Raw genomic sequence first — 17,953 nt, 5'->3', positions numbered from 1 at the left:
CTTGTGCTCTGTCTCTCTCTATCAAAAATAAATAAATGTAAAAAAATAAAATAAAATAAAAAGAGTTGCAATAATAAGAGTAAAAAACTATATATGGTGTCATTTACTTTGATGACTCTCTTTTATTGAAATCAGGGGCACCTGGGTGGCTCAGTCAGTTAAGCGTCCAACTTCGGCTCAGGTCACGATCTCACAGTTGGTGGGTTCGAGCCCCGCATCAGGCTCTGTGCTGACAGCTCAGAGCCTGGAGCCTGCTTTTGATTCTGTGTCTCCCCCCTCTCTCTACCCCTCCCCTGTTCATGCTTCTGTCTCTCTGTGTCTCAATAATAAATAAACATAAAAAAAAATAAAAAAAGAAGTCAATAAACATTTAAAAATTTTTTTATTTTTTTTTATTTTTTTTTTTTTTTTTATTTATTTATTTATTTATTTTTTTTTATTTTATTTTATTTTTTAATATATGAAATTTACTGTCAAATTGGTTTCCATACAACACCCAGTGCTCATCCCAAAAGGTGCCCTCCTCAATACCCATCACCCACCCTGCCCTCCCTCCCACCCCCCATCAACCCTCAGTTTGTTCTCAGTTTTTAACAGTCTCTTATGCTTTGGCTCTCTCCCACTCTAACCTCTTTTTTTTTTTTTTTCCTTCCCCTCCCCCATGGGTTTCTGTTATGTTTCTCAGGATCCACATAAGAGTGAAACCATATGGTATCTGTCTTTCTCTGTATGGCTTATTTCACTTAGCATCACACTCTCCAGTTCCATCCATGTTGCTACAAAAGGCCATATTTCATTCTTTCTCATTGCCACGTAGTATTCCATTGTGTATATAAACCACAATTTCTTTATCCATTCATCAGTTGATGGACATTTAGGCTCTTTCCATAATTTGGCTATTGTTGAGAGTGCCGCTATAAACATTGGGGTACAGGTGCCCCTATGCATCAGTACTCCTGTATCCCTTGGGTAAATTCCTAGCAGTGCTATTGCTGGGTCATAGGGTAGGTCTATTTTTAATTTTCTGAGGAACCTCCACACTGCTTTCCAGAGCGGCTGCACCAATTTGCATTCCCACCAACAGTGCAAGAGGGTTCCTGTTTCTCCACATCCTCTCCAGCATCTATAGTCTCCTGATTTCTTCATTTTGGCCACTCTGACTGGCGTGAGGTGGTATCTGAGTGTGGTTTTGATTTGTATTTCCCTGATAAGGAGCGACGTTGAACATCTTTTCATGTGCCTGTTGGCCATCCGGATGTCTTCTTTAGAGAAGTGTCTATTCATGTTTTCTGCCCATTTCTTCACTGGGTTATTTGTTTTTCGGGTGTGGAGTTTGATGAGCTCTTTATAGATTTTGGATACTAGCCCTTTGTCCGATGTGTCATTTGCAAATATCTTTTCCCATTCCGTTGGTTGCCTTTTAGTTTTGTTGGTTGTTTCCTTTGCTGTGCAGAAGCTTTTTATCTTCATAAGGTCCCAGTAATTCACTTTTGCTTTTAATTCCCTTGCCTTTGGGGATGTGCCGAGTAAGAGATTGCTACGGCTGAGGTCAGAGAGGTCTTTTCCTGCTTTCTCCTCTAAGGTTTTGATGGTTTCCTGTCTCACATTCAGGTCCTTTATCCATTTTGAGTTTATTTTTGTGAATGGTGTGAGAAAGTGGTCTAGTTTCAACCTTCTGCATGTTGCTGTCCAGTTCTCCCAGCACCATTTGTTAAAGAGACTGTCTTTTTTCCATTGGATGTTCTTTCCTGCTTTGTCAAAGATGAGTTGGCCATACGTTTGTGGGTCTAGTTCTGGGGTTTCTATTCTATTCCATTGGTCTATGTGTCTGTTTTTATGCCAATACCATGCTGTCTTGATGATGACAGCTTTGTAGTAGAGGCTAAAGTCTGGGATTGTGATGCCTCCTGCTTTGGTCTTCTTCTTCAAAATTACTTTGGCTATTCGGGGCCTTTTGTGGTTCCATATGAATTTTAGGATTGCTTGTTCTAGTTTCGAGAAGAATGCTGGTGCAATTTTGATTGGGATTGCATTGAATGTGTAGATAGCTTTGGGTAGTATTGACATTTTGACAATATTTATTCTTCCAATCCATGAGCAGGGAATGTCTTTCCATTTCTTTATATCTTCTTCAATTACCTGCATAAGCTTTCTATAGTTTTCAGCATACAGATCTTTTACATCTTTGGTTAGATTTATTCCTAGGTATTTTATGCTTCTTGGTGCAATTGTGAATGGGATCAGTTTCTTCATTTGTCTTTCTGTTGCTTCATTGTTAGTGTATAAGAATGCAACTGATTTCTGCACATTGATTTTGTATCCTGCAACTTTGCTGAATTCATGTATTAGTTCTAGCAGACTTTTGGTGGAGTCTATCGGATTTTCCATGTATAATATCATGTCATCTGCAAAAAGCGAAAGCTTGACTTCATCTTTGCCAATTTTGATGCCTTTGATTTCCTTTTGTTGTCTGATTGCTGATGCTAGAACTTCCAGCACTATATTAAATAGCAGCGGTGACAGTGGGCATCCCTGTCGTGTTCCTGATCTCAGGGAAAAAGCTCTCAGTTTTTCCCCATTGAGGATGATGTTAGCTGTGGGCTTTTCATAAATGGCCTTTATGATCTTTAAGTATGTTCCTTCTATCCCGACTTTCTCAAGGGTTTTTATTAAGAAAGGGTGCTGGATTTTGTCAAAGGCCTTTTCTGCATCGATTGACAGGATCATATGGTTCTTCTCTTTTTTTTTGTTAATGTGATGTATCACGTTGATCGATTTGCGAATGTTGAACCAGCCCTGCATCCCAGGAATGAATCCCACTTGATCATGGTGAATAATTCTTTTTATATGCTGTTGAATTCGATTTGCTAGTATCTTATTAAGAATTTTTGCATCCATATTCATCAGGGATATTGGCCTGTAGTTCTCTTTTTTTACTGGGTCTCTGTCTGGTTTAGGAATCAAAGTAATACTGGCTTCATAGAATGAGTCTGGAAGTTTTCCTTCCCTTTCTATTTCTTGGAATAGCTTGAGAAGGATAGGTATTATCTCTGCTTTAAATGTCTGGTAGAACTCCCCTGGGAAGCCATCTGGTCCTGGACTCTTATTTGTTGGGAGATTTTTGATAACCGATTCAATTTCTTCGCTGGTTATGGGTCTGTTCAAGCTTTCTATTTCCTCCTGATTGAGTTTTGGAAGAGTGTGGGTGTTTAGAAATTTGTCCATTTCTTCCAGGTTGTCCAATTTACTGGCATATAATTTTTCATAGTATTCCCTGATAATTGTTTGTATCTCTGAGGGATTGGTTGTAATCATTCCATTTTCATTCATGATTTTATCTATTTGGGTCATCTCCCTTTTCTTTTTGAGAAGCCTGGCTAGAGGTTTGTCAATTTTGTTTATTTTTTCAAAAAACCAACTCTTGGTTTCGTTGATCTGCTCTACAGTTTTTTTAGATTCTATATTGTTTATTTCTGCTCTGATCTTTATTATTTCTCTTCTTCTGCTGGGTTTAGGCTGCCTTTGCTGTTCTGCTTCTATTTCCTTTAGGTGTGCTGTTAGATTTTGTAGTTGGGATTTTTCTTGTTTCTTGAGATAGGCCTGGATTGCAATGTATTTTCCTCTCAGGACTGCCTTCGCTGCATCCCAAAGCGTTTGGATTGTTGTATTTTCATTTTCGTTTGTTTCCATATATGTTTTAATTTCTTCTCTAATTGCCTGGTTGACCCACTCATTCGTTAGTAGGGTGTTCTTTAACCTCCATGCTTTTGGAGGTTTTCCAGACTTTTTCCTGTGGTTGATTTCAAGCTTCATAGCATTGTGGTCTGAAAGTATGCATGGTATAATTTCAATTCTTGTAAACTTATGAAGGGCTGTTTTGTGACCCAGTATATGATCTATCTTGGAGAATGTTCCATGTGCACTCGAGAAGAAAGTATATTCTGTTGCTTTGGGATGCAGAGTTCTAAATATATCTGTCAAGTCCATCTGATCCAATGTATCATTCAGGGCCCTTGTTTCTTTATTGACTGTGTGTCTAGATGATCTATCCATTTCTGTAAGTGGGGTGTTAAAGTCCCCCGCAATGACCACATTCTTATCAATAAGGTTGCTTATGTTTATGAGTAATTGTTTTATATATCTGGGGGCTCGGGTATTTGGCGCATAGACATTTATAATAGTTAGCTCTTCCTGGTGGATAGACCCTGTGATTATTATATAATGCCCTTCTTCATCTCTTGTTACAGCCTTTAATTTAAAGTCTAGTTTGTCTGATATAAGTATGGCTACTCCAGCTTTCTTTTGGCTTCCAGGAGCATGATAAATAGTTCTCCATCCCCTCACTCTCAATCTAAAGGTGTCCTCAGATCTAAAATGAGTCTCTTGTAGACAGCAAATAGATGGGTCTTGTTTTTTTATCCATTCTGATACCCTATGTCTTTTAGTTGGCGCATTTAATCCATTTACATTCAGTGTTATTATAGAAAGATACGGGTTTAGAGTCATTGTGATGTCTGTATGTTTTATGCTTGTAGTGATGTCTCTGGTACTTTGTCTCACAGGATCCCCCTTAGGATCTCTTGTAGGGCTGGTTTCGTGGTGACAAATTCCTTCAGTTTTTGTTTGTTTGGGAAGACCTTTATCTCTCCTTCTATTCTAAATGACAGACTTGCTGGATAAAGGATTCTCGGCTGCATATTTTTCCTGTTTAGCACACTGTAGATATCGTGCCAAGCCTTTCTGGCCTGCCAAGTTTCAAAGGAGAGATCAGTCACGAGTCTTATAGGTCTCCCTTTATATGTGAGGGCACGTTTATCCCTTGCTGCTTTCAGAATTTTCTCTTTATCCTTGTATTTTGCCAGTTTCACTATGATATGTCGTGCAGAAGATCGATTCAAGTTACGTCTGAAGGGAGTTCTCTGTGCCTCTTGGATTTCAATGCCTTTTTCCTTCCCCAGTTCAGGGAAGTTCTCAGCTATAATTTGTTCAAGTACCCCTTCAGCACCCTTCCCTCTCTCTTCCTCCTCTGGGATACCAATTATGCGTATATTATTTTTTTTTAGTGTATCACTTAGTTCTCTAATTTTCCCCTCATACTCCTGGATTTTTTTATCTCTCTTTCTTTCAGCTTCCTCTTTCTCCATAACTTTATCTTCTAGTTCACCTATTCTCTCCTCTGCCTCTTCAAGCCGAGCCATCGTGGATTCCATTTTGTTTTGCAATTCGTTTAAAGCGTTTTTCAACTCCTCTTGACTGTTCCTTAGTCCCTCGATCTTTGTGGCAAGAGATTCTCTGCTGTCCTGTATACTGTTTTCAAGCCCAGCGATTAATTTTATGACTATTATTCTAAATTCACTTTCTGTTATATTATTTAAATCCTTTTTGATCAGTTCATTAGCTGTTGTTATTTCCTGGAGATTCTTCTGAGGGGAATTCTTCCGTTTGGTCATTTTGGAGAGTCCCTGGCATGGTGAGGACCTGCAGGGCACTTCCCCTGTGCTGTGGTGTATAACTGGAGTTAGTGGGCGGGGCCGCAGTCCGACCCGATGTCTGCCCCCAGCCCACTGCTGGGGCCACAGTCAGACTGGTGTGTGCCTTCTCTTCCCCTCTCCTAGGGGCGGGATTCACTGTGGGGTGGCGTGTCCCGTCTGGGCTACTCGCACACTGCCAGGCTTGTGTTGCTGGGGATCTGGCGTATTAGCTGGGGTGGGTAGGCAAGGTGCACGGGGGCTGGAGGGGCAGGCTTAGCTCGCTTCTCCTTAGGTGATCCACTTCAGGAGGAGCCCTGTGGCAGCGGGAGGGAGTCAGATCCGCTGCCGGAGGGAGTCAGATCCGCTGCCGGAGGTTTGGCTCCGCAGAAGCACAGAGTTGGGTGTTTGCGCGGAGCGAGCAAGTTCCCTGGCAGGAACTGGTTCCCTTTGGGATTTTGGCTGGGGGATGGGCGGGGGAGATGGCGCTGGCGCCTTTGTTCCCCGCCAAGCTGAGCTCTGCCGTCCGGGGGCTCAGCAGCTCTCCCTCCCTTTGTCCTCCAGCCTTCCCGCTTTCCGAGCAGAGCTGTTAACTTCTGACCTCCCAGACGCTAAGTCGCGCTTGCTGTCGGAACACAGTCCGTCCGGCCCCTCCGCTTTTGCCAGCCAGACTCGGGGGCTCTGCTTGGCCGGCGAGCCGCCCCTCTGCCCCGGCTCCCTCCCGCCAGTCCGTGGAGCGCGCACCGCCTCGCCGCCCTTCCTACCCTCTTCTGTGGGCCTCTGGTCTGCGCTTGACTCCGGAGACTCCCTTCTGCTAATCCTCTGGCGGTTTTCTGTGTTCTTTAGGCAGGTGTAGGTGGAATCTAAGTGATCGGCAGGACGCGCTGTGAGCCCCGCGTCCTCCTACGCCGCCATCTTCCGGAACCTGTCCCTAAAAATTTTTTTAAATGGGGCCCCCACGGGGCTCAGTTGGTTAGGCGACCGACTTTGGCTCAGGTCGTGATCTCGCAGTTTGTGAGTTTGAGCCCCGCGTCGGGCTCTGTGCTGACAGCTCAGAGCCTGGAACCTGTTTCGGATTCTGTGTCTCCCTCTCTCTCTGCCCCTCCCCCACTCGCACTCTGTCTCCGTCTCAAAAATAAACATTAAAAAATTAAAAAAAAAAATCAAATAATTGGCAGGTAATCACTTATATAAAAAACCTCGTTCAACATAATATTTTGGGATAGTATTAGTAACCATCCAAATAGTGACAAGTAGTAAAATGTCAAACTTCTAGATATCTATTTACTTTTTGAATTTATACCAATAAACTTTGTTATAAATAAACAAAGTAAATAATAGCATAACAATTTCAGCAGAATTTTTCCTTCCAGGAGAGTTATTTCCAAGAATATTTTGCCTTAAAATAAATACTAAGAATTACAACAGATATTGTGTTATGGTGTGTAATAGAGTAACAATATTATGTAATAATGTTGTTGTGGTTAGAAGGAATTTGATTCCATAAGTGTAGTGAATTAAGATTAGGATTTTAGCATATCCTGGCTACTTCATAAATGCAGCAAAGTTAATTTTGCTACCTTGAAAAAATACTGCAAATAAACCAAAAACATAATTGGTCAAATTTCATGGAAGGACTATACTACTAAGTGGGTCAGTTTCACAGAGAAATCATGACAGGACTTGAGTGGGTAAGGGCAAGAGAGGGAAAAAGGAACAAGAAGATCTAATGTCATTCCCAGCCAGTCCCCATCTGATACTGTCAACTACAGGACGCCAGTTCACTTGGACAAAGCCAATCAAGTCCCCTTTTAATGTTTATTTATTTTTGAGAGAGAGAGAGAGAGAGAGAGAGCAGAGGAGGTGCAGAGAGAGAGGAAGACACAGAATCCGAAACAGGCTCCAGGCTCTGAGCTGTCAGCCCAGAGCCCGACGCGGGGCTCGAACTCACATACCTCGAGATCATGACCTGAGCTGAAGTCAGGCGCTTAACTGACTGAGCCACCCAGGTGCCCCAATCAAATCCCCTTTTAAATAATGGTTGAATAAAATAAAATGAGAGAAAGACAAATACACTAGATTAAACGCCCAGAGTGTGAATAAGCGAAAAATGTTTGCAACACTGAGAAGTAATGAGGATCCGGAAGTGGTTATTTTTGGTATCTGAATGTGTAAGGGCTAAAAAAGAAAAAAAACTGTAATAAGGATAAGCTAAAGGCTTATAAGCAAAAGGAAAATATTGACCCACTTTCATTTTTTTTTTTTTTCCTGAGTAAAAACTCTAAAATATTTATGTAGAATTTTTTTCTGGCTATCTTTTTTTTTTTTTAATTTTTTTTTTAAACGTTTTATTTTATTTTTGAGACAGAGAGAGACAGAGCATGAACGGGGAGGGTCAGAGAGAGAGGGAGACACAGAATCTGAAGCAGGCTCCAGGCTCTGAGCAGTCGGCACAGAGCCTGACTCGGGGCTCGAACTCACATACCGCGAGATCGTGACCTGAGCCGAAGTCGGACGCTTAACCGACTGAGCCACCCAGGCGCCCCTTTCTGGCTATCTTTAATGACTTTACCAATCAGAAAGAATATCTATTTATTGACAGAGTAGTGATCTGAGGCTCAGAAGAACTAAAATTGCCCCTAATAGGGTTTGCATTTCTTCAGACTTCGAAGGTACTTCTCATCCTCATAGAATCAAATAGTGAATTCCCCCAACCCCACAGCCCTGAGTCCCTTGCTCTCACTCTGCCAGCAAGCAGAGGTTTCGTCAACTCATGCCATCCTAGGTGGTAGTGGGGACAGTGAGGAGTAGATCTGGGGAGAGGTAAGAGAGGGAGGAAGCACCAACTCTGCCTCTAGGCTCTGGCTCGCCCGTGCGGCTGATGTCGGTGGGAAAACAGAAGAAGTAAATTTCTGGAAAAAGAACAAGAGTTTACCTTTTAGTATTAGTTTATGATGCCTGTGAGACACCCAAGTAGGAATGTCAAGTAGGCAGCTGGATGCCAGGGGTGGATTCTAGCGGATTCTGGGCTGGAAAAATAAATTTGAACCTGTAGACTGTGAATAGAAGAGATTTCCTAGAGAAAGATTATAAAAAGAGAAGAAAGGGGAAACTAGGACTGAGCTTTGGAGAACATCAACCTGTAGAGTGTGAGGGAGAAAAAAAGAAGTTAAACAGGCTGAGAAGAGGGAGCCAGAGAAGTACAAGAAAACCAGGAAAGAGTACTAACATAGAAAGTGAGAAGAGGAAAAGAAGGGTCAGTTGCTAACAGGGGTAATCCAATCATTCGGGCCTCATCATTCCTCCTCTACGTGGGTGTGTGGCTTTTGAACTGGTCTCCTGCTTCCAGTCTCTGCCTCTCCAACCCATTCCCATTACCCTCGTCACTCTTCTGCTTCCATTCTTCAAAGATCTGGGAACTTCCCAGTAAAGTTTGAAGTCCCTCACCCATCGTAGATCTACCCATGATCTGGTCCCGCCTACCTCTTCAGCCTCAGTCTACTCCTTCCTTGGCACACAAGACCGTCAGGTCTACCAAACCACCTTACAGCTCCTTGAGCAGAAGCTTCATGCCTCTGTACTTGGGGGCAGTCTCTTCCCTCCAGCTTGCACGTTCATCTCCACTTCTGTGCCCAACCAAATGCTACTCAACTGTTCCTCCTCAAAGAAGCCTTGATCCTCTTCCACATCTAGACTCAGTTAACCTCTCAACCTTGCCTATGCCTCTAGAGAAGCACTCTCTAATTTTTTGTCCCTTGCTTTTAACTGTAGGTGCTTACTTGTTTGCCTTTGTATCTTCCCCCCCCCCCCAAAAAAACCCTGAAATTTCAAAATGAAAACAAAACAAAACAAAAACCAGTTCTGCTACCAGTTAGATGTTCAGCACAAATCTGTTGAGTAAATAACTGCACGAATGAGTACAGCAAGATTCTGCCTTTTGTAATTTTCCTTCTACAGCTTTCTGCTGTACTGCCTTATTATTACCCAGTGAAGATGTAATGTTTGGTAATGTTAAAGAAAATGTAACCTAGTTTTCTTTTCCTTCCTCCAGTTAAGGAAAACACCTTTTGGGTTCTGCATCTCATTCACTGGCTGAAATAGAGAAATGTCCAATTTCACTGAACCTGTAATGACCAGCTCCTAAAAGAGCATGTGTGAAAGTGTGAAAGGCCATGAGGTGAACTCATAGGGTCCTAGGTACATCTTGTCAATTGAGAGCAGGGTCTCAGACTGGGTGTATTAGTGTTTCACAGTTCACGTTTTAGCTGATGAGGCATGGGATTAAAATTATATTAGTTATTTGATTGAGTGCTTTATGCAGATAGTTGTCAACGAGTTTTGGGTTACTGTGGTCGAACAGTGGTGTTCAAAAAGATTGAAAGAGTAAATGGCCCTTGACTAATCTAATCTAATTATGAATTGTTAATAAACAAAGGTAGATGTATATTGGCTAATTAGTTTATGTTGAATGGAAATGAGAATCATCCTATTTAGTTCCCTGTAACCTAATACCTCTTTGCATATTTCCAATAATTTTTTAACAGAGCTAAGGTAATCATACCTCTCAATTCATGGTATTCTATCATCTTTGGTCCATATGCAAATTCTTTTTTATGATGTGGCCACCACTCCAAAAATTGGTACCATCATCATTGTCCATTGCAAGCAGTCTTTTAGAATTTAGTAAGTATTTAGTAGAATTTAGTAAGTATTCTCCTTTGTGACTCAAGACATGGTATATTGACTCATCTCTGTATAGACCTTATATTTAGCCAACATTCATTGTAAATGTCTCATCCTGTGAAACTTTTCATTATCTATGACTGCAAGCGTACAATGCAGTTAGGTTAGGCTGACACAGTGATTGCCTGAACTATGACACCGTGCTGTGATCTAGTGAGACAACACCAACATTTTGTGACACCGGCATTATGCTTCAAGTAAAAGAGGACGGACCCTAGTCTCTCAAGCTACCTGACAGCTCTCGTACAACTTTCCTGAAAAAGATACCAAGAAAAATGCTGTGTACCGTTCATTGAAAGGAGCTGTCTCTTAAATGTCACACTTATTATTCATATGTTTTGTTCTGCTTATTAAACGATCACCATTGTTTCCTGCATATAGATTATTCTTTTAAAAACCTAATAAATATTTTACTTAGTATAGATTGTTTAAAGAAGATTCCTATAAAGTGTTTTAATAGGACCCGTGTTTCCTACTATTTCAAAACATTACCAAAAAGATGATCATTCTTTAGTCTTTAAAGAAATAGACTATAAATTGTACAGTTTTGCCTCGGTTTCAGCATTTAATCATAGTGTTTCCAAAGAGCACGTATGTTGCAGAATACGTAGCCAAATGGACCACATTCAGAATTAACATCTAAAACTCTGTAACCCATTTTAGTCCTTACCAGCATGGCAAAAAAAAAAAAAAAAAAAAAAAAAAAAATTGATGATAGCCTCTAGAATGCCATTCAAACATTTTAATGTCCGTCAACAAAAAAATTCCAATGACAAGTCAGAGTTATAATTTTTAGATTTAACTTTTGTAAATCATTTCTGTAGATAAAACTTTATATAGCAACACATAGTCCAGTCCCTAATACTCACTAAAGACCGCCCTGACAACATACTGTCTGCTGAGGCACAGCATATGTATCAGGAAAGTAGAACATCGCTGTTGCCTAAGAAATCTTGCAAAGCAAAGGGAGTATTGTTTGCTTTGCGTTTGCTTGCTTATTACCCACATTTGCTGCAGAGTGTACCCTCTGACTAGTAGTCTCCAGAAGCCATAGTCAAAATAATGTCACAATGTCTGTGAAAAGGCAAAGTCTTTCACTCCAAAATATTTATGCAGTATGGAACACGCTTCCTGATTCCAATTTGTGATTTAGTAATAGCTGCATATAATACCGGCAATACATTGATATGCATTTTTCTCCTTGTTCCATCTAAATTTTTGAACCTACGGAAAGCACTTGCAACCAGTACAAACCTAAGTTTACTTAGTTTTCAGTAGTTGCTGCTGAAGTCTTTGAAATGAAATAGATCTGTTGATAGGAGTATAATTGGAATTCAGATCAGAATGATCAAATTACTTACATTAGACAAATAAATTGAATCGCCTAAAGATGAAGAAACTGCTTGATTGGCAAAGGCTTATAGCAGACAGTAGCCTTTAATCATCCTCTCCTGCTGCAGTAAACACTGACTCATACTTTAAAGGATAGGTGATGTTAAGGATAGTAATAACAAAGGTTGGCACAAACTAAATTATCATTAAAAGGAAAAAGGTCGATTTGAGTTTTTAGTCAGAATAAGAAGATTCTGACAGATGGGGAGTCCAAACCGTTTTAAATACTGAATAGAAAAGGTTGAAGTTATATAATAAGGATTGCCAAAAATGTACATAGATAATGAAAAGGCTAATTGTATGCACTGCATGAAGCCTAAGGCTGTCAAACTGTGTGGACTTTACCCCCACTGATTACTGAAGACTTACCCTTGGGACATGAAATCCATCAACATGTTTAAAATAACTTAATCCACCTAAGAGGGACATTTGTCCTTTTTTTATACATATATAATTAAATACCAATGTCTAATAACTTATACATGGTGGCACTCCATTTATTTAGCAAATATTTATTGCACATCCACTATGAGCTAAATCTTTAACAAATATTAATGTTTATTGTATATAAGAATGATGAATACTGTTCTTGATGATTCAAGCAAAATAATATGCATCGACCTAATTAACCATAGACTTCAAATCAAAACTTTGCCCAGATCACTAAAATATAAGTATATTTTATTTTAAAGTCAGAAGTATAGTATATTTATTTATTCATTTATTCAACAAATATTTATTGAGTGCCTATTACATGCCAGATATTGTTCTAAGCCTGAAGAAAACAGCAGTTTTCTGCTGCTGAAGTCTGCAGCAGAAAACAAGGCAGACAAAGTCACTTTTTACACAAAGCATACACTGAAATGAAGAAAACAGACAGTTTTCCTTTTTTTTTTAATGTTTATTTATTTTTGACAGAGAGAGAGAGAGAGAGAGAGAGAGAGAGAGAGAGACAGCATGAGCGGGGGAGGGGCAGAGAGAGGGAGACACAGAATCGGAAGCAGACTCCAGGCTCCTAGCTGTGAGCACAGAGCCCGACGCGGGGCTTGAACTCACAAACTGCGAGATCCTGACCTGAGCTGAAGTCGGACACTCAACCCACTGAGCCACACAGTGCCCCCCGCCCGCCCCTTTTTTTTTTTTTAACTTTTTTTTTTTTTTAAAGAAAACAGACAATTTTAAAAATCATATATGCAATAATGTTAGGAGTCAGAGATGGAAGTGTTCTGACTTTGATAGGGTAGTCAGGGAAGGCTTCTCGGAAAAGGTCAGATTTGAGTCATGCAAATATCTGATGTAGGAACGTGCCAGGCAGAGGGGACAGAAAATGAAATATCCTGGTGACAGAAACATATATGGTGTGTCCAGAAAGCAGTAACACTCAAGTGTGGTTGGAGCATGAAAAGGGTGGAGAAATGAAATTGGAGAGCTAGTCAAGGGCCAGATTATGCAGGGCCTCATCAACCATGGTAAGAACCACAGATTTTATTCTAAGGTTGATGGGCCGGCTTTGCTGGGTTTTAAGCAAGGAAATGATTTGATCTCATTTACATTTTAAAAGCGTCACCTGGGCTGTGCCGTGAACTGACTCAACAGAGGCAGAGGAGAGACAGCAATTCAGAGGCCCTTTCATTTCCCGATGACTTATAGCTCACAGTATGTGTATACATACCTTTAGCTGTTTTTTGATTCTGAACATCTTACTGTCCCAATTCTGGATTAGCCTCTGATTTTTTATCTATGTTCAGAAAGGAGAATTTTTAATTTGTATACACTTTTACTAATTTCTCTGTACTTTGGTATTCCAATTTATATACTGGCAATTTTCCCAGCACAATATTTTGAATCTCTTGTGATCCAAGTTACTCTCTGATCTATGCGAGTATGAATATAAAGCTAACATCATCCCCATTTCTTTCTAGATGTTTTATGCATTTTTTTAAGAGTGTGCTAGTGGGGAAGATGCAGAGGGAGAGAGAGAAAGAGAGAGAGAGAGAGAGAGAGAGAGAGAGAGAGAGAGAGAGACTTAAGCACACTCCACTCTCAGCATGGAGCCAGATATGGGGCTCGATCTCACAAGCGTGAGATCATGACCTGAGCCGAAATCAAGAGTCGGATGCTTAACCAACTGAGCCACCCACATGCCCCTAGATGTTTTATGTATTTTTAATTATATTACCTTGATTAGAACTTCACATTTAAAAGGTACTTTTTTCACTTTAGAAAAATCCCGAACTAGAGAACAGAACAGGTCATTTATTTAGGGCTAACATTAAGCTTAAACTCCAGCTCATGTCAAAGGAGCCACTGACAGATACAACATCCGGATGAGTAACGAGAGCATCCTGTATGCATTGTTGCATTGGTCCTATTCGTGCCTTGATATGTATCTGATAATGATCTCAGCAAGCCCCAAGTCTGACTGCCTGACAACTGTCAAATCTCGGTAGATTATTTGTAAGTGAAAAAAGTATAGAATACATGCTATTCAACGGTACAAACAAAAGTTATTGCTCAATGATTTTAAATTAGAATCAACTATAGGCTGATTTACTTAAGTAGAATTTATCTATGTTTTATCCTATGTCCATTCACGGTGTGGCACTTAGAGGTACTTAGTTTGAAAAATATAAAAGATAATATGTGGTAAAAAAGAAGTATTGTTTTGAATTGAAAAAGTTTATAATATAGTTTGCTTGAGATAGAAGATTGACAATTCGTGAAATGAATATATAGCATGGGTAAAAATAAATCAAATCCCTTATAGTACAACAAAGTTAAAATAATGAATCAATTTCCTGGTTTCAGGTAATAACTCTAGCATTTGTATAGTCAATAGATTATTGGTTTCATTAAAAGGATTTCTCCTCTTATAAGTAATTCAAAACACTGTCTTAAAAAAACATGTTGTGTTCCTGCAGTGGCCATTTGCGATTACTAAAAGAAGGTCCACATTTGATTATTCAGCTTAAAAAGCCTTCTGAGATGAAACCAAGAACAGGACCATTTTGCACAGCCACACTTAAGAATAGGAATGCAGACATTTTAATTAGAATAAAAAGAATAGCACTATTAGCAAATAACTTTAGCATGAAAAAATGAATGAAAGCAAAAGAATTCAATGTGACTTTTTTCATGTTGCTCTGTATGTTATCTAAAATCTACAAATTGAGTTTGTTTCTACCACATTTGAAAACAAGTAGATTCGTCTCTCATTTCATTTATATTGTCTCTGCAAATAAATACATTTATATCATCTTTATAGACAACATATTAAGAAAATGTTTTCCTATATTATTAGCAAGAACTTTAAACCTTTCCACGTTGTTAACAGTAAGCTTCTCTGCTCCATTGATGGTAAGCTCCATCAATGGCAGGAAATTTTTTTCGAAGTACTTCGACTGTGTACTTTGGAGAGAGCACAAGTAATAAAGACAGAAAGGTAAGGAAGAAGAGGACAGAGATAACAAGGGCTAGAAAAAAATAGGAGTGAAACAAACTTATTTTTAGCATTACTCAATATAGTGATAGTCTAAAATGTTATAAGAATTCTTTTTGAAGCAAAAAAAAGACAGTAATCTTTTTGTACTTCTAAATATGAGAGAAAAAAAAACCCTCAATTTATAGATTTTAGAGAAATGTGCACAAGTAGTTCTTTCATGCACATTGGGTCAAAGCTTATCTGCAGTTAATCAATTAAGTGTATGTGGAAAAATATTGTATTTGGTGCCCATCTGGAATGGACTAGACCAGTTTAGTACAAGATGAAGAATGAACTATCCATAAGCAAGGGAAGCAGCAAAACAGCACAACCTGCGATGCACCAAATATCCCGTGAAGACGTTTCCATTTGTTCTCCATGTATATACCCTCAGAAAAACCTTTGGAGGCAGGTGTTATTACGAGCCAGGAGTTATTTTCTACCCTTTACAGATGTGTCAAGCCATTTGCAGAATTAAGATATTAATTCAAGTCTATCATTTACTCATCAAGCATTTCTTAGCTATAAACAATGGGCTCAGGCCCTTATTACAAGATTCACGAGTCCATGTTCTTCCCACTCAACTGCAGAGACACGTAACGCAGGACAGGTTGGAGAGCAAGTGAGTAAGGCTGTCGATGATGAAAGGGCAGTAGACTCAGAAAGACTCAGTAGCAGGAACATCAACTCTAGGAAGGAAACATTCTGATGAGTGTCAGACTCATTTAGTAGAGGCTTTAGCAGAGATGAAGCAGCAAAGACTGTGAGGAAGATTGACAGGCAAGGATGTGCTGGATAAATAGAAATAATCGGTAATATGAGTATCAGGGAACAAAGTGTCAGAATTTTAGAACTGGTCGCCCCAGACATCATCGTCCCGGGCCAGCTTATCCTTCTGTATCCTGCAGCCAGAGATCCAGCATCTTGAGAATGAGAATGCCCATACCAGACAGCAGAGGCTTGACTTCTTTCAATGGCCTGGTCTGACTTCCAGAAGTCTCTATGGCCCTGGGCCCCACACAGGACACATGTGCTCTCGTTTGTAATATAGAATGTGAGATAAGAGTTTTAGGGAAGGAGAAAAATGTTTTTGATGTATCACTTACTGTATAAACGAACACACAGGAGAAGCATCAACAGAGGAAAGAAAACGAGAAATGAACTGTTAGGGCGGAATCGGATTTCTGAGTCCTCTTGCTACAAGTCACCATGGAAACCACCTGTGGAAATTCTACTCCCACTTAAGCTTCTAGTTAAGAGTCACATTCTCTACGAAACCTTCCTAGACTCTCTAAGTAAAAGTCATTTTTCCTCCTCAGCGCTCTCAAACATGTTGTTCACTCCAACAAAGTCCAACTTGAGGACACCATTTTACGGATACTTGTTTTTCTCATTTAGTTGTGATCTCTGCCTCCAGTCGGCATCCCACGAGCCATCTTGATGTCTCTGTGTTTAGCCCAGTACCTAGCACCAAGTACGTGCTCAACTACACTGATGGGATTAGAATGAACTAAATGAGATCTGTGATAAATGAAAATGAATGTGCCTAAGAGAGGATAAAATAGAAAAAAGGACGGCAGTAATAGTGGCAACCTTCCCGACACCTTCAACAACAGGACCTTCCTCGAGAGTTTGCAGCAGGGTGGCAGTCACACAACCTTTCCTTTCTTACCTTTTAAGCTTAATATTTTTGATAAATTAATGTATTCCTTTTTAAAAATGTTTATTTATCTATTTTTGAGCAGGGGAGGGGCAGAGAGAGAGGGAGACAGAGAATCCCAAGCAAGCTCCACGATGTCAACACCGAGCCCGATGCAAAGCTCGATCTCACAAACCACGAGATCGGAACCTGAGCTGAAATAAAGAGTCAGATGCTTAACTAACTGAGCCACCCAGGCGCCCTAAAGTAGTCTTATTTCAAGGCAAAATGCTAAAACATTTCTACTTAAAGTCCTTCATCCCAAGGGTTTCAGAATAGCTCATGACTATTCCTGGCCGACAGCACTGCCATACAGCCCTGTTTCAGAGCAATCAAAACTCACCGGCAGGAAGTCAATGAAGAATGCTGGCTTGGGCCTGTTAACTAAAATGCCACCATGTGTTCACAAGTTTAACATTTCAGTGGGCGAACAAGTAAGATGAGGAGGGAGGAAGAAACACAGAGATGAGTCCCTTCGTATAATAAACTCTGCTTGAGACTCATTTTTATACACACATAAGATCAATCTTAGTTATTCACAAAGAAATGTTATTTTATTCCACTGGGATGTCTCCATACACACACATACACACACACACACACACACACACACACACACATACACACACACATATGAATATATATTTAATTTTGTTTAAACAATTTAGAAATAAATTAACTGGATCGAATCAATGCAAAAAATACGTACCAAGTTTGGTAATTTCATCATTTTCAGCAAAATGTCTGATCTAATATTCTTATTTTTAGTTATATTTTGAAACTATAAAAAATAATGTAACATATGGACATCCACCGCCTACTTTTAACAAAACAAACATTTAACCATATTTGCCTTTGATCATTTCTTAAGAACCATAACATTATAGATAAAGTTAGAACATCCTCGTTCCTATTTCCCACTTTCCCTTCTTAGGGTCCTATTCCCTATGAATATTTTTATTATATTTTTTCATTATAACTTCAAATAATGAAGTTTTTGATCATGTTATCATAAATATTTAATGTCATCCTAAAAGCAAATTTAAATTACATTGACCCTACGAGTAATAAAGGAAAAAATACAGGATGACATATAGCAATAAGAGAGATCATTTGATACAAATTTTAATCATGAATGGAATTAATTCCCGCCAGGACCTGAAACCACCA

At 39.6% G+C, this 17,953-nt stretch overlaps 1 protein-coding gene and 1 long non-coding RNA gene across 6 annotated transcripts in view; one reads left to right on the top strand and one right to left on the bottom strand.

Moving 5' to 3' along the window:
- Positions 1 to 17,953, top strand: part of TMEFF2 (transmembrane protein with EGF like and two follistatin like domains 2) — a 238,786-nt gene that overhangs the window by 159,517 nt on the left and 61,316 nt on the right. The window lies entirely within an intron of this gene.
- Positions 15,559 to 16,402, bottom strand: LOC122226417. Its single transcript, XR_006205620.1, has 2 exons — positions 16,191 to 16,402; positions 15,559 to 15,773 (listed from the first exon to the last, which is right to left on the bottom strand). It is a non-coding gene; the product is annotated as an uncharacterized LOC122226417 (long non-coding RNA).

The sequence above is a fragment of the Panthera leo genome, chromosome C1 (genome assembly GCF_018350215.1).
Source record: "Panthera leo isolate Ple1 chromosome C1, P.leo_Ple1_pat1.1, whole genome shotgun sequence".
Taxonomy (NCBI): domain Eukaryota; kingdom Metazoa; phylum Chordata; class Mammalia; order Carnivora; family Felidae; genus Panthera; species Panthera leo.
This window is presented reverse-complemented; position numbering and strand designations above follow the sequence as displayed.